Source organism: Varroa jacobsoni, unplaced genomic scaffold (assembly GCF_002532875.2).
Source record: "Varroa jacobsoni isolate VJ856 unplaced genomic scaffold, vjacob_1.0 scaffold_1445, whole genome shotgun sequence".
NCBI classification, from domain to species: Eukaryota; Metazoa; Arthropoda; class Arachnida; order Mesostigmata; family Varroidae; genus Varroa; species Varroa jacobsoni.
Window position 1 is genome coordinate 36,866 of NW_019214347.1, and position 26,127 is coordinate 62,992.

Genomic DNA, 26,127 nt, shown 5'->3' on the forward strand with positions numbered 1-26,127 from the left:
ATATAGTTAGTTTATTATCAAATTTTCCTTGCACTGTATAGTGGAAAATTGCAACTGTAAGAAAAAACACTCGATAAAACGTCTACCATATGCATAGGTATGGCTATAGATAAAAGGGTATCCGACTTTCAAATCCTATATAAGACAAGCTAACAATTCTTATCAGGCTCTATATAACGTAAAATTAAGCATTCTAAATAAAATTAGTAATTCTGGTTATGCCATCGAACTTAAGACAACTGACACACTTATGACTGGTATTAATCACGCTTTGATCACTATCGTCTAATCGCTTGGTGTCTCCCATTATCACATAGTGAACCCATTTGTGACACTTTTATTTTCCAAGACCCCACCTTACTTAGGAACGCCGATTTATATTCCATATCGATCATCAATTAGACTGTATTATTACGTAAAAAATGGCGATTCTTTTCGTAATCAGGCGTAGCGAGCAGCCCCACCGTTACGGTGGGTGGAGACTGAGTCAGCAGTTAGCTGTATGTAAAAGCACAGCTGTGCCCACTGTTCATCTATGTACATCCGTACATGTTTTTTCGTACTCCTATTTTCGCTCGTTTGTAATCTCTTGCTACTTGATATGAAATCTGATGTAAAATGGCGCTCAAACTACCAACTCATTTATGTATATGTTTATATATATCCCTCCAATAAGTTCAACTTGTTTGTCTTCCGGGGGATAGAAACTGCTGTTTCGAATCCTAACAACGGCACTTATGTGTTTTTTTTTTTTTTTTTTATTTTGAAGCAATTCATCAAGCGACAGCAGGCAAAGCCGTTAGTAACAATTTGTTTCGTGTCATATAGCTGACCGTCTTTATTCCGAGCGGTGGTTCGATAGCGTTCGACGTACAACGCTCTTGATACTCGTGTTTCCTGAACAGGGCCAATATTTCAACGCTTTTTAATTTGAATCTCTAAGTCCGGCGGCCAATCCATCCTCCGATGTCACCCAATCGATACCTTTTTTTCTCTGTATCGAAAGGCTGAAAGCATATGCCGTATCTTCAACTCATGATATTTATTATTGCGCTCTTCCTAATAAATTACTTAGCAACAAAGTGATTGAATAGCAGTAGCTAAACAGGATGGGTACACGCAAAATCTACAGCCATCTGCCGTAACGACTCAGGCCGAACTTTGTTGCCGAACAAGTTGAAGCTAACTTGTAATTGGTGTATACTCATGGATGCTTGTGCATCAACTGATATCATAATAATACTATTATATAACAACCTGTGTTGTATTGTAATTTGAGAGAGTGCAATAACGTAAAGAATCTTAATAATACATTTGCATAAAAAGAAATTAAAAGTATATATATTACGTGATAAATTACGTGACGTCAGCAAACGCCACCACGAACTATTGACACACCCCGATAGACGCCATTTGGCATCTTTATGCGTGCGTGTGCTAATAGCGTTAATTTTATTGACACCTGTAAATTGTGCCACTGACAAAACCTAGGTTTTTTCGCATGGCGGGACCTATACTGTGTGAATTTGTTTCAGTTTCCTGTTTCGAAGTCCTTAGGTAGGTAAGTAATACGGATATGGACTCGGATCATTAGCATACCTACTAGGTCTATTGTTTACGCTGTCGGATCGATGAAAACACATGCTGCGATACGAGAAAAATAGGCAGTACCCCTTCATACATTACGTCCTGGCCAGACATCTGATGAAGAATGCAGATGATACAATACAGACCCGAAAGAGGGTGTGGAGCGTATCGTCAAGCTACTGAGAAATAGGATTTTTCCAATGTAATTGAAAGAAAAATTATAATCTTCTGTGGGACGACGCTGAACATAGCTTCCCGTGGAGCCGACGTCACAACAACGTCAAAAAAAATACTTGCTAAGCCCAATGAATCAGAAAACAAGCATATATGAAAACTATGTTAAGCGACGAGATGCGCTAAAGCGGCGGTGTCAGCAAATAAAAAGAGACGCGCACCGATACCTACTAATTACAACGAAATCTGCATAGCCGTTTTGGCCGTCTTTTTAAAGTGCTCCCAAGAGTGGTTCCAGGCTTCAAATGAGATACAGGGAGAATGGCGGTTTAGTGAGTATTCTCCAGATAAGAACAAACTCTACATTTGTTCTTAGCTCATTCTTTGAATTCTAATATATTGACTGTTCGGATGGAACAGCTTAGGGTGTTTCGATCGCGCATAAATGTATCTATCTTACATTTTGCAAAAAAATGGCGCAATACTCAAAGGAAAAATGTGCCGAAACGTTTTCCTGGTAATCTGAAAAAGTAAGGAGACTTGAGTTTTTTACACCTGGGATATATTAGGTAGGTTCCTTAGAGTAACATACATTTACGCCGCTACAATAACTACAACCGGCTTTTTTTACATCTTGAAAACAAACCAGAATGCAGTCGAATAGTTCATCAGCTATCCAACACGGCCTCACCTCTGCTGTGCAATTCAAAGATGAAAAATTTGCCTACTAGTTTTTGAATCGAAGAGGCCTAGGCGAAGGTATCATATGCAGCTGGCCTAAAACCACTGATGAAACATTGATTGATTAATAATGTAACGACTAAGGCTTTCTATTCAAATATAAGGTTAAGGCGCACTAGTCTAATAGGGCATGCTTTGATTAACTACTGTCATTTCAATGGAAAGGTGTCACAGTACCTTAATCGAACTTTGAAACTCCGTGTGTATATTTTAAGAGATTAGCCCAAAATGCTCGCGGAACAACGGTAATCAAACAGCGGAAATCTGTAAAGTACCGACTTTTATAATGGCTATGAAACTATAGCAGCCAGTAGTTTACGATAATATTATCAGTAGCTACGTCGAATACCTGTCGCGAACTTTCGCTCTGAGCTAATTTATGCAGTTAACTGTGTCCTATACTATATAAAAAATATAGATTGACGTCTCATCAATTTATTTCAATAAAGCGGCATTAAAAGCTCGGAACCTCGCAGTTTCAAAGTTCTAGCAAGATAGGACAGATGTACAGCTTGCCCTTCTATATGCACGTCACCCATATGCAATAGTAAGTCACAGTTTGCAGGGCAACATCGGAGTACAAAGTTAAGGACAAAGCAATCGCGTTGAAATCACTTGACACTGGTTCAGCTGCTGTTGCCCAGAATCGCAGACCATAACATTTATTCGTCTAGCTCGTATTAGCGATTAATATGTTTATAATCAATTGTATGTAAGAAGTTTAATACTAAATTTGCGTTTGCCAGTTTGGAAGTTACGGCGTTTGGATTGAAGCTTGGCCAACCCTCAGCCTAGCAGAGAGAGCCAGTACGACGACGACGACCGATAGAAACATCTCTCCTTCTTCAATGTTGTATGAAGTCTTTCAGTTTGCTTACTTCGTTTTCTTTCACAAACAACAAAGTCGGCCATGTTTCTCGTGCCACCACCTCTGCAAAAATGTATTTTGATGCTTTCTGTAGGGAAATCAGTATCGTTCCTTTATAAAGAACTCGAGAGGGTTTTAACAGACGTTCACGACAGACGTGTGCTTTGTCACGCTATTCTACAGTCGTATATAGTTATATAGATAAATAAAACGAGGGGAGTCGGTAAAAAAATGCCCTACAGATATCTGATATTTCGACGACTCATTACAGAGGATCATTCTGTCGACATGTGCGAAATAATCTATAGAGTGCGACTGGTATCACGCGTTCTCATAGAAAAGAGCGTGTTCATACGTCCCTGCTTATAACCTTTCTCCTTCGTATTGTAGACCCCGCCTGAATTGCATGTAAACAGAATAGCATGGAACGTGTGAAAGACTATTTGAGTTTTTTCAACAGGTCCAATCAATAGAACTAAACGCTTCAAGTTTTAGATCCGGTATTGCCGTCAGCTATTCCGTTAGATGGAAGTAGAGTTAGCACTCTCAAGACCTAACTCTTCAAACTGAAATTTAAGTGGGCTCTTCGTGGTCAAGGTGCATTGATGGTCCCGTGTTGCCCTAATTGCTTCCGCATCGGAAACTAGGTATGATATATGTATGTTCTAAGGCCGAATGATGCGTACCGTCAAAATTGCGCTGTAAATCAAATTATTTTCATTGATCACGAAATTGGCTCTTCTGCTGTCTGTGTGAGTCTTGTTTGCTGATGGTGCTCACCAATGTGTCTATACGACCAATCACCACTATTCACTAGTACACCGTAAACGTACAAACTCGCAGATTATGACTCAGCTAATTAAAAAAAAAAAACACACATCTTCAAAATCAGGGCAGATTCTTTGAAAAGGCATATTCATCCACCAGGTAGATGTTATGATATCATGGATTTTACAACAAACCCTGACACTTTTTCTCGACAGTTAACGTATATCGTCTGACAAACAGTATTGGTCAACTCTTGTTATTGCCCGAAAGGTATAACTAGAAGCCTTTAACGCCAAAAGACTCTTTGTGGATAATTTCATATTATCGGTAGCTTTTGAATTTCAACTCTCTCACTTACATTACGCCCACTTCTAGCTACATCTCTATTAAATTACGTGCAGTAACATTTTCGGATAAAGGCATACTGGAAGGTGTTTCGCTGTATATGGCTGACCTGATAGAGCAAGCAATAATTTTTCCTTAAAACGCCACGCTCATCAAAAAAAATGGTTGCTAAATTTTTTTTAAACTCTCTGGTGCTTCGCAATAGACACTTCGGTGATTTGACATGTTTGGTTACTTCATGTGAAATATTCTTATCGATTTTGACAATAGTGCAAACGTCGTAGTCAAATGATATACAATTGTATAACTCCTTAAGACTCTGACAAGAAATTCCTCGTTTTCAGTTAATCTAGGATTCAATGCTGGCATGCATTCTGGAAAACGGTTGCTTCGATACTCGCTCTTACATAACCGCAGATAAAAAATACCCCTTTATTTAAAAACAAATGAATCAAGTTCAAGTTGTTGTTTTCGAGGTAAACAGACTTGCGTAATCTTTTGGAGACCATTTGATAGCATTCCCTAGAGACGGTGGAGGTGCACGGCATGCCGCTGGCCGAAGAAAACCTTGAAAAAACTTGGCTTTGTGCTCGAGCTGTGCAAATTTCTTCATTTGAGGCTCGTTTTCCACCGGTACTCGACGGTTTGCGCTTAGGTCTTTTCATGAATTCGTACATCAACGTTTATTCACCCGTAATAACAGCCAGGCAAGTTTAGTTCTTTTGGGAGTGCCCAACGGTTTTTTCCATAAGGTTCTTCATGGGTGTTTATCTGCTGGACGCTCAGCTGTTGCAGCACAAATATGCCATAGAAACATTATGTATTTACCTTACAGTTTATATATAGCCTTATTCCTCGGAACTTTTTTCCACCTGTCAACCAATGTATCTGTTCTTTCTCGACAGAACATTTTAGGTCTCGTGTTAAAGAATCTCCCAAGTTAGGTTTCCAGTATCTGCTCTCTGTCAAATGTACGGTTCCTATTTTATTTTGCCAGTGATCATGAAAGATGCCGCTCCGTTGGAACGAGGTTTGGAGAATATTATGTATATAAAAGAATTACCTCCTCGAACTTGTGCAGCGAGGGGGGCGGCTTTTGCAATTCTTTCCATGAGCGGCCTGGCATAGTCATGGAGAAGGTTGACTTTGCTACGCGTACCAGCTCTTTCTTATTGGGTAACTTTGTGTTTTCGACGCAGCTGAGCCTTATACTGGCCTTTATGGACCGTCTCGTCCTACTAAGGCAGACACCAATGTTTAAAGTCCTCCCAGTTCTACTAAATGCAAATCATCATCCTCTTAGGAACTTTGTGCTTGGGCCTACTTCTCGCAGCTACTTATTCTTTTCTTAAACATTTTATCGATGCAGAGCCACCACTTCTCACCACCGGTCGTCATTCCATGTAAAAAGCTGCCATTGTGACTGTTGTGTATGTCCCTCGGCGCCAAAGGCAATATAAAGATGAAAAAATATTGCGATGTTTGCTCAGCCAGTGCGCACCCATACTGTTAATTGTTAGGTAGTTCCTAAGAATCCTAAAAGCCTGTAGATAATCATATGAACGTAGTTAATTTTCTCGTCCAATTCATGGATTGTTTACCAACCTACTTCCTTAAAAAGTACGTCTACACATTCCTTATCGACTACAGACAGCCGACCAATACAAAATATATTTTTCAAAGAAAAAAAGTAACATAAAAAATTGATTCTGTTAGTGACCAGCGGTATATTTATGTACGCATGGTATATTTATTGAGTATTAAATTCAATGTGTCCAAAGTGTGAACATATTGTGAAAGATTTTCAAGGTCTGAGGTAACTACCACCCATCAGGAATGTACCGGATTCGTATTAAGTTCGACAGATAAGCTTTTTCAAATACGCTGATGCACTTTATTATTTTCCATAATAAATCAATGATGTAGTTGTCACGAGCACGTACAATGTAGTAATAACACACTTACATTTTGGTCGAGTGCATTATATTCTATATAGCTTGAAGGCTTGTTTGTAGGGACAAAAGGAGCTCAAGGAGCAATTAATAATACTTACCGGAGGAGGCAAGGTTGTCATCATTTACGAAATCTCAGGTCTGGCCAGACTGCCATACGTGCCAGACAGGCTTCGTATCAAAAGAAATTTGTCGTACTAACTAAAATAGCTTATGTATATTTGATTCTATAACTCGACATCTGATGTGGATTTTGAAATTGCCGTGCAGAAAAGACCCATAAGCATCATGCCTTCTTGCAGCCGCCACTCTCCTGTCAACTATCTGTGCCCTTGAATAGTTTCCTCCAATCTGCAAGATTAAAAAGGCTCACTTAAACGTTTGAACCACTCTTACGGTGGTCCACGCGGCTCAGTACGACGTTTTACTGGATCACATTAACACTGTTAATAGAAAAACAGTCGGCTACACTCCGTACGATGATTTTCAGAGAACACAAAATGATGCATGATTGTATTCATTTTAACGCGATGGATATCAAACGAGGTACCCAGACAGTGTATCTGTAAAGTAAAGCAAACACTTTCATTGTTTTTTATCCATTTAACTTTACAGCTGAATCAGCATGGGACAGACGTTTATGAAAACTAGGCCAATGATTATTCCGTTTACTACGATGACGCAGAAGTGGAAAATTTCAAGAATGCTTAAAGAACATTTGACTTGACCTTCTCAGGGTGTTTGAGTGAGCAAACCGTGCTATTTTGACGGAGAGGTTTGTAAAGCTTGGAATTAATAAGCACGCTATAAATTAGGTTCAAACCATTGTGGCCACTGGCATGCGCATGGCCCCATGCAAGAAAATCGTCCACCCCTGGCTTTCCGCAGAGATTTGGCCTTAACCCATTTTGGACATTACAGGGGTTACACCTAATAATGTGCAATAGAAGTTCTATACAAACAATCTGAAACTGCCATGGTCAATTATAGCACAAGTCTGATCGTTCTTTATTTTTAGAAGAGGTAGATATTGTATCGATATAGCGCATGGCTAATTGTTTCCATGGCTCTGTGCTCTCGTTGCCAGCAAAATGTATGCACCCCAAATGCGATTGCCGTTCCAAAAAAATCAGCGCTATACACAGTTGGTTACAGTTTGATCTCATTCCCCCTAGGAGTCTGGCTCGTTCTAAATGTATGGATTGTTACTTTCAGGTTTGGTGATTTTATTTGAAGGAACATATGAATACCATTGAACTAACGTAGAAGCGTTCGACAAGCTAACTCGCAGGTGTCAGGACGGACACTTAAGTCCTTAGGATTAAAGCTGATCAAATTAGTTTAACTATTTAACTTGTATTTGGATTTTTCTTCAGGCAAAACTACAGTACAAGGAAGGCGACCGGCACGGGGAGGCGGGAGGTAAATAAGGCGCTTACATACATATAAAAAAATATGTAAAAAAAACATTTAGATAGATATAGTGTGATTCGTGAGCAAAATGATATACACCTCTATTAAATATTAACCTCTTAATATAATCATATATGTGAGCACTGTGTATACGACACTACATAGGAGAGCTACTTGTTTCGTACTTTCTACCTGTAACAGCCTTTCGTTTCGCGTAATGAAGAAGACTGTACACTCGAGCTGACTGACTGTTTGAGGTTATACAATCATCCAAAGAGTATCTAAAGTCGATTAGACGTATATTTCCAATCTTGTTAACTCGAACCGTCGAAAGAATCACCCCATATGGAAAGGATGACCTTTTTGATTATTGACAGGTCATCAAGGCTTTTAAACAAGAATAGTGAGGCATCAACTCACGGAGCGCGTCGACACAGTTCGTTCCCTCACATAGCCTTCGCGATCCACGCCTGACGCCCCCAAGGCGGTATAATAATAACCGGAATATAAAAGGCCTTTTTGTGTTCGGAAAATCCAAAGTCAATCGCTGAGTGATAATTTCTTGTACTAAGCCTCAAGTTTCATTATTTTTTTTTTATAAGAATCGATCGGTTTCCGGTCGTCAAAAAGCATCTATTTAGAATAAATTTTTAACAAATTTATTTTGCTGATCGTTCGTAGGTTATTCCAGGTAGCTTCGGACAGTTTGCTACAGAGACTCATTCAGATTAACCCATTAATTGCTTAATGTCCTCGGTCAAGATCCAGGTATGCCAGATCATCCAAGCATTACTGAGAGAGATTTGGGGAGGTTTACCAATATATTGATTATTGATCTAAATATATCAAGGTTGAAATTTTGGACTAAAAAATTGAGCAGGACTTTTGAAATTTCGGTCATCATGTGAAAATTTAAGGACGGCTCCTCTAGCGAGGATATCGCAAGAACGCACCTGTTGTTTTAATTGTCTGATTCGACAGTGTTATAGAATTACTCACTTTGGCTCTAGCCCCGCTCGCTCCAAGAAGTTTTAAAGTTGCAATGATGTAAAATACAGCGCTAATTCCAGGACAAAAGAAGTTATTCGTTAGGTGTTTGTTTTATTATATATATATACACATTATGTATTATTATGGAGCTGCATGCGTTATGCTTTAATAATAATTTACGCCTCTATGAATTCGAAATTTCTGAGCTGAGCCTAGTAGTTTCCTGAGTAAATCTGTGTTCTGACCAGTGAGCTATTTATCGCCACATGTAAACATAGCTACACGAATTTTGCTATTGTGATCAGTACAACCTCTGAGTAGAATTATTTTTCTGATATCAAACCCAGTTTTTTGATTATCGAATGCTGACGGTATCCATCCAGACAGGAAGCAGGTTGACTGCTGAGCCAAAGCGTCACCGTTTGTTGCCGTCTCAGGATAGGGTAGGTAGCCCAGCCAATGTTCGTCAATCCAAAAAGATTAGGACTTTAAGAGACAGAAGCTTGATAGCTATTTTTAATTTTATTAAAAAAAAATTTAATTAGATTTGTGGTAATTGTGCAGCAGGAGAATAGTTTTGTTCTCTTAAAATTAGGATACTTTTATCGCTTTAATCCACTAGTTTGATGAAGAAATATGTTGAAAGTTGATAATATTGAGTCATGAGTTTGTTTCTGTCTCGTTTTATGTAGGTCAGTAGATCTTCGTAAGAGCGTCAGGTTATACTATGAATGACTGGAAGAAAAGCATAGCATGGATAGCAGTGTCATCTAAAAGCGAGTCGCAAGAAAGTGTATCTAAATCAGAGAATAAGTAAATAAAAAAAACGTAAATAATTCAAACTCTATATGGCACACTGAACGCAGCTGTTATCTTACCTTTTCGGACACACCGAAGATTCTGAAATATGAATAGTTGCAATTGTGTGTAACGAGTAAACTCTTCAGGGATCTACACTTAAAAATAAAACCAATTAGAGCCGTAAGTCTACATTCATAACTGCCAACTATGGGAATAACCCTTGGCCAACAATGATCCTGCTTCTATCCGTCTTCCCCAGTCTTTTTTTTTAATTAATTAAACAACTGCTTTGATTTCACACAGGTTTATTTCAGATCGATTAAACCATCTATTCTATCATTGTATACAAACGCTTTCAAAAAAACGTGTATCTTAAACGGCCGCCAAGTAGTTAACTTGTATCGCTACTCTAAAGCAGACTTTGTTTGGTTTACATTAAACATTTCAACGACATAAATTTATCTCAGTTAACACTTGATCGAGTCTTCACGTAATTAGGCTTTTTTTTCATGCTATGCCTTTATATATTATGTATCAACAATTTCGACATATAGAGAGGGTATGTTATATAGGCTAACATTTGCTTCGAAAGTTAATTTCGATGTAAATAGTTACCCATAAGAAGTTCTAATATATAATCATGACCACACGTAATGTGACGCACATATCGACAATACTATATATATATATATAAATATAAATGTATCAAAGAAATAGTCAAGTTTTCTTCAATATGTCGAAACATTAAGTGAAACAAAATTTGTAATGATATATACGTCAAAAAACTCTAAAATATATAAAACGTATGTGGATGTAGCCAATTCTAAGGGCGCTTACCAGGACATGTGCATGACAAAGCTGCGGGAAATACAAGAAACGATTGTTTTTGCAAAAGCACTTCGTATCATATGCGTTAACGCTTAGGTCTAGATACTGTCCATAGTGATGCACCCAACCTGCGTGAAGTTACTAAATAAAGGACCTCACGTCAAATGCTGTGCGAGTTCAACGGTCACGCCGATTGTTTGTTGTTACACTTTAACTATTTCTACAATTCTAAATTCATGTTCGGGTAGCTGTGCAGTATCATGGTGATATTATGTCGTCATATACGGACTGTAAAGCCGTTCAAAGTTTGGCGCCATAAACTAAAATAGATGACGGAAACATTTGTTCTATTGCCTTCTAGCCTTCTTTTGCTTTTATACGATTCGATTGCACCTTTCAATTGAAATGTGAGCACGCTAGAAAAAAAACAAAAACCCATAGAACACAAAAGCGTCCGAATCGATGGCACCAAAGGTAGCTAGCAGAAAAAAATTATGTCAATCGAACAGATAGAAATTTGTGTCCTTGTGGGTTGGCCGATTATCAACTGGTGACCAACTGTCCTCTGAACTGTCCAACTGAACGAGGACAAGTCGAATCTTGTGCAGATGGTGACGGGTGATAAAAAGTAGAGATTTTCTTTTGCAATGACATCACGCAAGGCAGAGTCCGGTCAGAGAGCTGAAGCCAAACGTCATCCAAAGCAGGTAGTGCTCTGCATTCGATGGCATTGCATGCTCTTCTATGAGATTTGATAAGTATTTGCTGTTTGCTTTTGCAGATGAAAATTACGCCCAACCGTGGCAAATAGAACAGAAGTCTTTAGAGATCCATCGAAAATTGTACGAGTTTAAATAGGATACTTCGCCGCAACCGGCTCCTACTACTGACCTTGTTCGTCGCAATCATTATCTTTTCTGATCCCTACGGAGATCCTCTAATGAAATGAATGTTGTACATTTGAATGGTGTTAAAAATTATATCGCCTAGTCCATCGCAGATAGAGATACTGACTTCTGCCGCAGGAGAACTGAAAACCCGTTTGGAAAATGGGCGAGGGCTACCGCTAGAAGCGGCCAGGGGATGATCGATTGAGGTTGCCTGGCCGAAAAATAGCTTTTATTCTGAACCAGTGACAGTTCCGAAGCAAACTTATGTATGTAACAGTCCGGTATATGCATAATATATACGTACTTTGGTAAAATATGAAATATATTATACGAGAACCCTTCTAATAGTTAGAACAGTGCGTTGTAACTTCAAAAAAGGTGCTTTCGCTAAAGTTGTGCAAACGCTGTAACTGGTGCACTAGCCATTTATGTGAATCTCTAGAAGTAGCAAGTTCCGCGTCACGGTCAGTGCAACATGCACGTATACGTAATTGTTTGTTAGTTTTTATGGTACGATCCTGATTCGAAGGGATCGTGCCACAATAGAACAAAAGTCCTCAAAGAACAACTCATCCAATCCTGTACTGCCTACCTATACACCCGTACGTTTCGTAGTTGACGTTGACCAAAAACAACTATATTCACTAGAACCACAGACGGCGAGCTGTATAATGCAATGCATAATATTTACGAGAAAGGCCTCTTTTACTAATTATATAATAAGGCATTAAAAATTAGATGAATAAAAGGAGACTACGATAAACCGTTTACATAAGCCTTAGCTCAAACGGTGATTCAATAGAACTTTCGACGCTTGTAACCAATTAACGATGATTATCATGCGAACTCAACATTGTTAGCTAAAAAAAAAAGCCGCGTGTCCAACTCGTACGGTAAGTAAATGTAAATCTTCTTTGATCGTATTACATACTGGTGTCTACCTGAAATCAGCTTCGTAAAAATTGCTAGCTGATGAACTATTTCGAGCCTTCGTTCATGTGTGGCCACAATCCGCAGCCAGATGTTAGGGTAGTGGCGGTGGACATCACCCGGGAATAGTTCAAACAAAGTAAAGACGAACAGCTAGCTAACGTAATGGCTAGACAGAAATTAAAAATAACTTTATTTTACTTATTGTAGATTAGAAGCATATGCTTCTCGTCGTATAAATAAAATTTTTTGTCTTTAGTCAGAGAATTCTTGCGAGCTAGATAATTTCAACTTTCATCAATGTTGACAAACTGCGCAATAAAGATACTTGTCTCGGAGGCAATAGTATTCAAAGAAGTCATGAGGTTATTATCGATATTGTGAATGAAATTCATTTGATCTATGCATATTTCAATCTTAATTTAGTGGGGCCTATGTTCCGCGGGTGGACTCGAATCAGCGACCGTCGACGTTGCAAACTTAGCAGTTTGTTAGAGATTACGTCGTCTATATAATTCTAGTAAAAACACAAAGAAATTGATAGGATAGGTTCTCACGCAATGCTGACTGAAAAGGCCTTTCATTGTAGAATGCCTAGAAGGATCACTTGAACGAAACAAAGGGAACCCTACACTGGAAAGAACTATCCCATCCAAATTTCCCAGTAAGATCTATGCAACGGATATGGTTGGTCGTTCCCACTTTTGTTGTTCTATTGATTATAATATCCCGAAAACTAGGCGTTTAATCTCTAATTGAAAGGAACTTAAAGGTCAACATATACGTATAATTAGGAAACATTATTTAAATACCCTATTATGCCCATACCTTCTTTAACCCACTGGATGCATTTGGAAATTAACGCACGCACTTTCTTATAATATTGATCATGAACAAGATTGACAAAAAGATAACTAACCACGAATTATCTCACAACTTGTCCATAGAGAATATACGTACATAAAAACCGCAAAATTTTTGCAGAAAATACAGTAATTTCAGTTCAGATCAAGACATCTAAGCGATAGGATAGTTCTAAAATAGAATTCAAGATTGAAGAACCGCTGTTCGTTACCGGCCGCAGTGTCAATTAAGTACTCTTGTCGTACAGCATTAATTTAAAAAAAAAAAAAAAAAAATTTAAGAACATTTCCTCTATTATATTAGAGATATTGTGTATTTCGGCTAGCAAAATATAGAACGTATTTTATTTGCTCAGTACTTTTTGATGAATTGATTGTTAACGCTTTGGGCAAATTTATTTAAAAAATTACTCTAGTTCAAAGCCTATCTCGAAAAGTTTCCTACCATAAAGGAGCCAAACGTTTGTACGAATCAAATCCCAAATCCGAATCGATGGCTTAGACAAGTAAATCTCTATGGCTTAAATATCTTTTCGCGACGCACACAATCTTCGTACAACAATGCATCAAGTTCTTCACTTAATCACTAAACAATCCTACTTCACAGTTGAAAATGAACCTTTCGAAGGTGTGACTTTGACACTTTTTTCCATTTGATTGCGGGAACGATTTTTATTAACAGAAGCCAACGGCGATGTAACGAATTCTAATGAACAAATGCGTAGGGCCCTGCGGCACAGAGACGCTTGCCGCAACGGCACCGGAAAGCATATTTTAATGGAAGGAGCGATGACATTTGTGCTAAGCTCGACTGAGTTCCTACAAAACAACGAACTGCCTCCCATCGTCACCGTGCCGGGCTTTCACTTTGACAGGCATTCCCATGAAGGCTCCCGGAAACGTTTTGAGCACCAGCGAGCGTCTGCAGAGCCCGCCAGTACTCAGAGTATGCAGACGACGGTGAAATATGGAAAGAAAGCTAGGCAGACCTGGGGGCAAACTGTATTTACTAGCAGCAAGTCCGCAACTAAAAATACCTGCTTTAAAATATCTATAATGTCCTATAGCCTAAGTACGCTTCTCTCGCCGGTGCGGTGGGCAAATTGCATCAATAGATCTGCTCAACTCGTAATGAAGTTATCGCGTTTAACAACGCGCTATTCCGTTCGATATCCAGAATTCGCGGTTAGTCAGTCATATTCTAGCCGGAAATAGGAACGAAGCTAACTTGAAAGTTTTTGTGGAACAAGCAAGGAAAGCTTCGAATTTAGGGTGAGTTCCTGCTATGACTGCTGCTGTGAAAACTTCGATGAATAGAAAAAAAAAAAATAATCAGCTTGCCAAAACTACACATGAGAAGTATAGTGCGAGTATTAACTTATTATTGAAGCGTTGGGCAGACGTACAAGATACTGAGAGCGTTCAAATTGAATTTGCCATAAAATCTAGATTTTAAAAGACGTAAACTGAGAAAATATTCAAGGTACCAAATATAATTGTTGACAGTTTACAATAACGTGAGGGAATATTGATAGATGTAAATATGAAACATTTTCATACTAGACTTTAAGCAGACAGAAAAGAAAATTGCCTTCACTATCGTTGTTAATGGCAGGCCTAGTGTAAAATACGATTTTCTTTAATTAAAGCATTTATTATCTCTATGTGTGTTCAATAAATCGGCGTCTAACGCACTGACCTGAATGCGGTATCAACGAAAGTATAGCGAGGCCATTTTCTTAGCCAATATAAATATGGCTAGACTAGAGGAAATCGGTACTCGTAGACATTCGTACGTACACTCCGGAAAGCCTCTCAAGCCCATTTTTTTTTCTTCATAGAATCAAGGTTATTAGAAAGGTTGCAAAAGGTCATAGAGAAAATTGTTCGCTTATACTTAACTCCTTAATGCACCCCTATGATGTATCTCAATATTAGAGTCCACACGGTGCTTGGCATCTCTAGAAGCGCTGCAGATAGTTCGTAGAATGAATAAGGCGAAGCGAATTACCATATAATGGGTAAGCTTGGGTCGTTTTTAAATTTTGCTTTTGATACAAAATAGGTTATTATAATAAAGGAATTTTTGACTATATAGTCAAAAATAAGTAAAAATATAATAGTTATATAATATAAAGTTAAAAAATAATAAAAAAAAAATACTATATAGTGTTTATATTAGTCTATTGCTTAGATTGTCTCTATAATATTTGAGTGTTATACAGAATGAAAAGAAGAAGCAACTTAAGGATTAGCACGCTCATCTGATCTGACAATTGCCAAACAAACATCATTGACCATGGTCGTCACTAAAAAAAATAGGATAGATATATCCGAGATTGATCATCAATGAGCGGCTCATCATAAATGTTCTTTGATATCTACCTAGGCCATTGCAATGTATGGCCATGTATGACTACAAACCCTAGACAGCTCGTTACCATTATTCTGTAAGCTGTTTTATTGCAATAATGATAGAACACATAGAGTACGGTAAAAATTTGCGCAGCGAGCTCTTAGCTACATAAAATGACGTCAAGGTAATTGGTATCTTGAGAAAGTTCTACCAGTAAATTTTTTTGCCTTACTTTAAAAGTTCTTAATGAAGCTGGTTCTTTTTTCTACTATTTTAAAGAGCGTTATTAAACTACTTTGGGCCTCTCAAACAGTCGACCAAGGGCGCCAGCTTGGACGCGGTTTTGGCCTTTCTCTGTGGTCTCCTATAGCAGTACGAACTCTAGAACGTCAGTTAAATATAGAGGACCTCAAGACTCTACGGTTGGTAGAAAAATTTATTTCTTTTTAACAGCCTGAAACTCCGTTGGGTGGCCCTGCGAAGGCGCTGCACTGAGGGGGAGGATAGCAGCGGGCGATATCTTTTAGGCGAAATCGAAAGCTTTACAAGCCCACTACCGCAACTACCGTATAGATCTTCTTGTAAGTACTCTAAGATAATTCGTTGGGTTGTTTCGTTTAGAATTATTAAATTTTTTATAGGACAACTATATGAAAAATTCTAGTATTAAATCAGATGCATTTTAATTAATTTTCCGCAAAACGCCATTAAATTACGAAAATTTTATTGAATACTACGTTTTTCCGTAATTTTTACAAGAAAAAAAATCCAAATTACTATAACTTTCAAAAAGTAGGTCGATTAAGAAGTCGCGTTTGTAGATATTTTATGGTTTTTTCTTTTAATATATGCGAGGTATTGAAAAATAACAGAAAGAGCTAGATGAGTTAAATAAAAATATTCGGTAGTGATGCAGCAAGCACTCGTAGAACAATCGGTAATTTCTTTTATGAGTACAACAGTCGCCCTTATATCTCAGTGAAAAGCCAGCCGCAGAATTAGCTCAGTTCTATTCACTAACGATGCGTGATACGTCGTCAATTGTAGAACCAGAAGCTCATTTTGATTTATTCCTTTAATCGACAAATAGATATTTCGCCATTAACTAACCTCATTCGCTGCCCTCATATTGAGGTATAGCACCAAGCTTGCTTGACGTTCACTGTTTCCTAATTGATATAATCTCGTTGCAGGAGCCCAATGCTGTAGAAGGATCCTATGTTTTATCCTTCTCTTAGATACAGAAACAGCATAAAGGAACTCATGGACCAATTATTACTTCGCAAAAGTGTAAGAAAGGATATCTCAAAAGGGTAGAAAAATGCAAAGCTCGAGTGAGTGATTTACTCCATTTTACACTTGCGTAAACGCTTACAGACTGGCGTTACTCTCATTAGTGAGATTGCCCACTCTAGCAATCGTATGTTATTAGTCTAGTTCCATGGGACGGCCGGCATATGGTATGACGGTGTCGCAGTGTTCCATAATGAAAAAGAAGATCCTAGCGATGTGTCCTTCACAGGCCATTATCCAGTAATCCAATCACATCTTATATTCGCTCAGTCCTAGCTTTTCTGGCCCTCTCTAGCCATTTTCTACTCTTCGTTTCGATGAAGTGATTACCATTCAAAGCACGTGCGACTTCGGCCCAGTTTAAGGGGCGTTAGATGTTTTTTTCCTTATTTCTCTTTGCGTATTTCGACCTAGTTGGCTCAGAGTGCCTATTACGTACGGGATGGGTCCAACGAAAGGTGGCCTCGCAGGACGATGAGCTCGAGGCATTTCAAGCACCTACGACGGCAGTCTCAGACGACGACTGATGACGGCTCACATTACGGAGTTACAATTTTCTATGTGTTGCCTAAGCAGTTCTAATCGAGCGGATTACTTTTGCTAGTACAGTAGCACCCTCCCGTGCTCATTAAAGAAACGGAGAGGAACAGAGCGCGGAGCGTTGAAATCAAAACGAGCGCGACGCTTATACTGATACAGACGCGTCGCTGGTTGGTAATTTTTTTCTACAAAAAAACATTTTTTTTAACAATAACTGTATCTCGGGCTGGAAGACAATGTACGATATACTTGTTTTTTTTTTTCACAATAATAAAGAAAGCCTAGCAGTGTGCCTGCTTGTCTAATAAACGAAGGTCGGTACGATTGTGTAAAATAAGTTTTTGGTCATTGGCCAACTCTCAGTTCGAAATGTCTCATAGCTTTCTGTTTTACCTGCTTCTAGAAAAGCAGATATGGTACCGGTAAAGCTGTAAAATGCGCACGCTCGGCCTCGTAGCCACGCAAACTCTACGTCTCCCTCGCGCAGTGCTGGCACGTGTAAATGTATTATTAAGGAAGATATTATTCATTCAGCGACTTGCCACTTCATGTATGGTATTCTAAGCATGGACTATTGACTCTATTTAGTCTCTTTCACTGCATACCGCAATCGCTCGATGTTACTTAGTAGTTTTTGACCACGAAAAAACGGGCGACGAAGCGCTTTCCTGAAACGCTTGAACTAGAATAATTTCGCCCACTCCGATCGCACAAACTGTAAATACTAGGCTGGTCACCATTTCCACCACGTCATAGCTAAAAGGCAAAAGGAATGTACAAAAAGCGTAAATTTATGCGTTTGCCCCACATGGTCTCTACAACAGACAACAGCGGCCTGGTGAAACGTCCACTTTTTGCATAACTCGCATTCGGCACGTTACCCTCTTGAATGTTTTCGTGCAAGTTAGTTTATGAATTAGGCCTCTGACAGAAAATGATGTGTGTTCTGTGCACCCTTTTTTTATTCATAAGCTGTCAAAATCCCTGGTCGACGAGGCAAACTGTAGTCTATAACTATAAATGCATAAGTATTGACTTTTTCGACAAAGACGTAAATTCGAGATAAAGCTTTCTCGTTAACTTGGCTAAAACCTAAATAAATAAATATATTTACCTATTAAAAACTGCATACTCAATATGAGGCATAATTGGAGTGCGTGCAGTTGTAGCGATTGATATAGCTACATGGTATTCAGTATAAATAAAATATAAAAATAAGTAAACAAGTTTCTATATGTAGTATAAGAGCACAACGCGATTTGAAAGGACATCCTGCACTGTTGTATGGTACGCACATGGGATCGAATGTACTTATAATCGCTTCGGCATAACACTATGATCTCGTATACTACTACAGCAAGTAACACTACAATCCTGGGAGTCCCCCTAATAATGCGACTGACCACACAGACTTCTTCATAAAGAGAAAGAACCTTGGCTTAGAATCTTTGTCACGCTCTATAACAACAAAAGCGTCCGTCGTTTTCATGAAAATGCTTCCTTAATTTAATAAGATATTGTCAAGTTCTTCGAATGGAATATTTTTGTTGGACGAACTTAGCATTATGTAGTGTAGTTTCCATCCTACTGGCACAGAAGAAGATGGCATCTTGTTAACAAGTAACTTGCGCGCATTTCACGACGCTATAGGATATATTGGCCTTCGATAGAATTTCTGTAATCATCATATACAATTGGTAGTGGTATTCCACGAAGAACTGTGTTTCTTCATTTTGTTAGGGAAAAGGCCTTAGCTCAACTTGTAAATAAAACTCAAGATTTTCAATTTTTTTTGTTCATTGGCCGAGATATTTCTTCCGCGCCATGTAATTATTGGTACGCTTCGATAACTGATCGTAATTTTCTTTCAGATCTAACTAGCACTCGTGGGATTCGACTTCGGGGGGATCGGACTAGTAATAACACTCCACGTATTGGCCTATGGATGATTAAAGGTGGCTTCTGCTCACCTGTAGTCTTTTTCGTTTGTTACAGTTCTCCTTCAGGGGAGTTGGTAGTGCAATTTAATCACGTGTTGCGTCATGATAACGGTTCTCCACACCGCCTATAGAAATAAACCCACAATCGATTTTTAGTTGGGACATCGGTGATAAGGTTTAAAAATTTCAGTCCGAAGAACTTAAGTCCTTTAAGCTCAAAACAAAGCGCGACTATTCGGATGTGCGGGAGATATTTCTAGAGTTCGAGACAACTTCAAATAGTGCAGGAAATGGCTGCACTCTATAACTATTTTCTATAAAATAACCTCAGAAGAAAGTGAAAATGTACTGTTTCGTTGTTATAAGAATGGCTGTAAAAACTGCTCCATTTTGGATTGCTAGAATTTTATAAGGTATCGAAAGTTTGTGGCACAGGATCGCGAAGTTTGCGACGGGCAATGTAAGACATGTTGACATTATAGTATACAAATAAAATTCTTTGGTTTATACGCGACGAAGCCCAACGCCCACTTTTAGTCCGAAGCCAACATTATTGTCGTGCATAAGGGAATTGAAGTTCCGAGCAGCAGATAATAACACGCAAGCAAAGGAAGCCTCAGGACTTTCACTGAATAGAATGGCTATACGGAGTAACCAAAAAAAACCTAAATAAAAATGGGCCAGAATATCCCTTAGAATGTTCTTTGATTGCTACACAAAAAACCTAATTTCGGCTTTGAGCTTGAATCTTGTAGGATGACATTATAGAGCAAAGCTGATCCTAACAATTCGATTAGTATCATATATAATGCCTTAATACATTTTTCTAGATACATTTTAGTAAAATAACAATATGATAATAAGCCCTTCTTTGCCTCATTTTTTAATAATTCTGTATAAGAGCAAGCATCGTGGTTGTGCGGCCGCATGTCAACCATATTACAGTATCTAGAAAAGAATCGCAATATTTTCGCAAGAAAAAAATTTGCTTGCTTTACATGCAATTTACTACACAATTAATAAGGTAAAACTAGGTCATGACAAATAACGGTCATTATTTTACAGCTAGAGTGCAAAGCTCCAGAAAAAGCTACAATATAACCTCTTCTTTTTACCAGGACTTCTGTCAAATTTGATTTTCTACTCCAAAGATATTTAGAGTAGAAAATCAAATTTGCAAAAAAAAATTGCTCGTGAAATATATATATATTCTTTGCCCTTATTATATTATGTAATATGTACTTGTATAACGCACTGACCCTAACACTGTCGCATAGAAGACTCCTTATCTCGTTCGTATTACTCTAATTATTTTATGATCCTTTTCCTTTAGCTTTCTTTTATGGCTGTTTTATACATAATATATAAGTTACGGTGTATCCCGTTCTGCAAGGAAATAGCGGTTCAGATAATACCCATCGCATAATCCTCTGAGCTCATGCATGGCTTTTATGCCCTGCCAGACTGTCCGCGCTAACGAATAGCGAAAATTGATTAATCTCCTATGCCTTTTCTAGTGACGTCATCAAAATTGCCCCGTCTGTGGTACCATTAAGGTATTTCGATGACTAGATGTACGTTGTCGTACAATTTCACCGGTATCCTATGTGCCAACCGTAACGTGTTGACCTTGACTGGATGGCTGAATAAAATTAACTCATTCTTCAAGCATCCAAAGAGACCCATCTACATTAGGGCAAAAACTCCTACGGCGTGGCCTATACAGGTATCATAATATAGACTTCCCATCGATCGGGTTTTCTTTTCCTGGCAACGGTATGTTAGAACATATGGCGTTCATTACATGGTTTAACTACGGATGCTGCTTTGGTTTGTCTTCGCCCCCTACAGAGTAATAATAGAGCTTAATTATCCGATGCATATATTTTGGGTTACGATTTCTTTGAACTTCGATCCGTGCGGTCGATTGAAGGAAACTAACGGTCTGATTCTAAAACTGGTAATGAACACAACGCTGTAACTTCAATGCACTAAAATATAATGTATTAAAATTTCGAGATTATAAAAGTCCATTTTTCCCTGCTCAGTTTGTTCGCTTTTATTACAAAGTTCGAGTGCTCCGGTTTGGCCCAAAAAAGTATATATATATATGTTTTTTCAGGTAGATACATCTGTTGTCCATAGGATTCTCTGGTTAAAGTAAACACGCGAGCAGTTCATTAGACAACAGTTTATAAGTACTTAATTAAATTTTGTTGATTTAAAGGCATATTAATAAGCAGGCGTTGTCGAGACTATATTCCCGGTACAAGAGATAATTTTGCGAATATTTAGCATACAGGCTCTATGGACGTTTAGCTAACGAAAAATGGCTATAGTTAAATACTGTATAACACTGTATAGAGTTTTACATATGTGTTTTACTTTAACAATGAGACAGGACGTATGAAAAACAGCAATTCTCCTGGTTGCTTCGGCATATCCGGCCCAATTTGTTGGGATTAGGATTTTCCGAAGCTCCCTTCTCTAAATCGCTCTAAGGGTACCATTTTGGGAGACTTATTCAAGGTATACGTTTGGCGAGTTACTTCGTACGATTTGGGCAAAAAGGTCAAGACTAACATAATTACAGCGTGAAGACAATACTTCTTGACTGTTGTCATAGTACTTGCTCATTTCTATTGAGCTGAAACCAGTCATTGCATCCCTTTTAACGTATGTGCTTCCATTACTAGAAACGGTTCAGTTGAAAACACCTCTTCTATTGTTGTATCTCTTGTTTACCTTTATACGGTTTGTAGAAGTTATTTTCCATGGGGCTAGAAAATGAGCATCTCAAGTGTGTTTTTTTTTCGTCCTATCTTACATATGGTACCTGTGCAGCGTTCTTTTCTTACAGTTGTACCTATGTCAAAAAACAACAGATTACGCGCATGTCATGACCAAAAGCGCATCGAGATCGATGCGTCTCCCAGACTGCGCGAAATTACTACTTTGGAGTTAATGTTGGCAGGAAAATATACGCGCTCCTTTCATGAGATGTGCATGCGTCAGACGACTATTTGTTAGTGTGCAGAGTACTAGTATCATCTTATGTAAAAATGTCTTATGCGAGTTAGCACAGCTATGACAGGTCAAAGAAGCTCCCGCTTAAGCTGCATGGGAACCTCGATAAGAGGAATGAGATTTGCTTCATAATTTCTTGGACTTTTTTTCTTTTTCTATTTTTTTCTATTGAATATTTGATTCGAGTTGTTACCTTTTCATTGGCACTACCTTACTTGGACTTGAACACAGTTTGGAAGATGCAATTCGCGCGGCAAGTTGAACTTTGGCAATTGCGAATATAATAGGTCTAACTTCCTCCTTGGAGAAATACAAACAATTTTAGTTAAAATGTGTTTTCCGCAAGTTGTCAGAGTCAAACGAATCCAATGTAAAACCAGTCACCCGTTCCAGTTAACTAAACTAAGCATCGTGTATTTCGATTCTAACGCATGTCAAGCCCTAAGTAGGAATCATAAGCTCTGAACGTGAATACTTAAGTTACTAGTATGTCAAAGCGAGGACCTCTGCAACTGGATAGTGTTTACTTTGCACGATCATGTGGATTATAGCCTTGGGGGTATCGTCTATGCAAGAACGTAAACTTCTTGCTAGCGGCCATGTTCTACGTATATATAGCTCTCGCGTAGAATTTAGAAGTGGTTGATAGCAACGGTGCCGTTACAAGGCCTAACCGTTCAGGGCGAGCCTTGGATTGTTTAGGACAGGTTTCTAAGTTTTGCTTTAAGTGGCAACAACACAAAAGGAAAACTATTCTCTTAGCAACCTAAACAGCTTTTTAACAAAATCTTCTGGATCAAATGCCAACTCTTCCTCGAAATCTTCATGACTGGTATAACCGATTACAATCATATATTACGTAGGTCATACATGTAGCACGTAAATAACATAGACATATCTTGTAGTCGTCTTAACGTTATCTAACCGCTTCTTACGATAGACACAAAGGCAGCTTTAGGCGGGTGAATAGTTGTACGATTATGCGAAGGAAAATTGTCTGTCTCGGCTTCAGGATAATTTCCTATATGTGAAAGGTTGATGTCCGAACAATGCGTTGAAATCGCTAAATAATAAAAGGAATACCTTTATGTATTTCTCAAATATCTTATATAAACAGTTTGAAACCTTTGTATAATATGAAAATAATAACAGCACTAACTAAAATAACATTTGGTAAGAGAATAAAATACAACGAAAAAAAAAAAGCGGTTAGCAAAAGCTGTACAGATCGAGCAATAACAGCGCTTACGACACAGACGACGTGGTGCCAAAATGGCTAAGCAAAAGGACTTCCATCAAGCCAACGCTTGTATTTTTCACTGGTATCTATGTAGGTTAAGTTAAAGTTAAATGAGTGTTTTCTATGGGGTAACTTTAAATTTCCACTATGCCAATTTGAGCATATTCAACTTATTTCAACTAAAGTGAATTGGTGTCGCAATTTTTGGCCATCTTCTTGCCAATTTAAATGTTCTTGAATACGTTAAGCATAATGAAAACCTACAATCAGTATGATAAGTATAAGAAGACGATAACTGTAGTAACATATCTTCACTAAGCGGAAAAGGCAGTCTTACTGAGGATGCAGCTTGCCGATATATACCCGATATATTCGCTCCGGGCTCCATTATCAGCATTTCGCGGCTATGCGGGGCCACCACCCATACAATATTCCGTGAAGTCCTAATACAGCTCCAGCGATGACACTTATACCCACAATAGGTAATGCATTCAGATATTACAAAGTTCGAAACTCAGGTAATTAAGCGTCCATGTACTCAGAGTCATGATAGCAACCCGCTAACTTGCGAATTCCCAGTTTCTTAAGCATGTGATAGTGAACATGTCTCAAAAAAAAGTGATTTTTAGGAATGTTTTGCTTCCGAATGGCTATCTCAAAATTACGCCAAGGCCTACCTACCTAAAAACCTATCTAGGTTAGACCTGTGTAGCGTTATATATATGCGTATATATACATGCAGTATGGTATCTATGTACAATAATCATTCATTAATAACAACTAGAAAAAGGGTAGACTCTGGGGTCATGTCTCTGCAGCGACCGCCCGCACAGCTTCGTGTTACATTCGGTTAGTTTCACCTAGTTACCTATTTATGTACCTTCTTGAGACGACAGTGTCGTTAGCTTTAAAAGATGCCAAGAAGATGTACCAAAAATGAAAAGAAGAACCGCTTTCCGTTAAAACGAGAATGAAAGGCCAGAGAAAAAAAACAGGTTTGTCCTGATACACCGTTAACTGGCGATATTTTCTTCACTCTTCGTGCAGGAAAGGACACAATATAGAGCAGAAGTAACCCATACTTAATGGTGCATACGTAAATGAACTTTCAAAACAAACTCATCCCACCTTCTCCGACACAGAATCCTCCCATTTCACGGACTGAGGGCCGTTCCTCGTATCAGAGTGTATTATTAGTTCATGGAGAGATATAATCAAGAAGACTTGTTGTTTAAAGCTTTGTTATCACTACTAACCAAATAACTTACCCATTTCGTGGAACGTCCCAAACGAATCTCTCAAAAACAGCATGATTTCCGTCAGACCATGTCCATTAGATCATGCGATATCGTTGTTGAAAATCAACGTCGCATTGATGACGCGCTGACTCGATCTCTATTGCGTTTTTGCAGTTTGCAGTGGCCTCAAACTTTCTATTTGAAGCCACAGACTCCTTTTCAATCCTTCAGGCCTTCTTCTATAAACATCCGTACATGCCTTTTTTACAAAAAAGAGAAAAACAGAAATGTGTTTGATTTTTCCGCGCTAAAAAAAGAAAACTAGAAACAGTCAAACGAACCAATCTCGTACCAGTTGACCATGGCCTCGTTCAGCACTTGACATTTAGGCACAATGTGATTATTTAAATTTGTTGTTACTCCGTGCTTTGATAATAATTTACAGAAAAAAACAAAACAGTCGTTTTCCACGCCAATGCCCTAATTTTTTCCATTTTCCATCACGTTCACCGGCCTATTGAGGTTTGTGTTTAACGTCTAAAAAGCCAAAGTGGTGAAGTTCCGAAGACGTAGACGATTCCCTGTTACTGACCTCTCCTGTTTAGGCAATAGTTTCTTCGCCCCAATGAATTCGTTTAGCCAAGCATTATAATTATTTATCGTTGAAGATCTTATTCCCGTAACATTGATGAACGGGTGCACAAAATTTTGGCACAAAACACGATTTATTTTCAAGGCTAACGCTCCGTTGCCTTATGATTTATTCTAGCCAAACTAGCAACTTCCTTCTGCTCGACCGCAATGTCTTACTAATAATAATTGTATAGGATATTTCTTTTGTGGACGCTGATACGAATTAACTTATGCCAGATATATGATAAAGTTCCACGGGTTGTGTTAAAATCGGTTCTCTTACTTCCTTTGCAATTCACAGGCCGACATAGATTGCTTTATGACTGGCGTAACGATAAACGATTGTTTGTTCATGGGCAAACTAGATTTACAGTATTTAACTTCCACAGTATACCGTGTCCTATAACCGCAAGGATTTTATGAGCTAAAAATGAGGTAAAAATATACATTCCTGTTCTATTGGTATCTATCTTCGTCCGCGTAAAGGTATAAGACAAAAAGTCGACTGCTTAACCTAATTTATGACGCGTATTCGAAGCGTATTCGCAATCACACGTTATAGAGCCTTATAGAGCGTTATAGAAGCAACACGTATCGTCGCTTATAGTTACTGATCGTAAGACGAAGCGAAACTATTTCAATTACAATTAATACATACGAATATAATTTCTAGCAGACGAACAATAAACACACATACACACACACAGATG

At 38.4% G+C, this 26,127-nt stretch overlaps 1 long non-coding RNA gene across 6 annotated transcripts in view; it reads left to right on the plus strand.

Annotated features, from left to right (window-relative positions):
* LOC111270113 (uncharacterized) overlaps positions 1-11,702 on the plus strand; it is a 22,419-nt gene extending 10,717 nt beyond the window's left edge. For 4 of the 6 annotated variants that reach the window (XR_002686141.2, XR_015314849.1, XR_002686140.2 and 1 more), the window contains 3 exons: positions 7,051-7,210; positions 7,812-7,857; positions 8,530-11,702. This is a non-coding gene — a long non-coding RNA (uncharacterized LOC111270113). The remainder of the gene's footprint in view (positions 1-7,050; positions 7,211-7,811; positions 7,858-8,529) is intronic. The other 2 variants (XR_015314851.1, XR_002686142.2) reach the window with 2 other exon arrangements.
* The last annotated feature ends 14,425 nt before the right edge of the window (positions 11,703-26,127 follow it).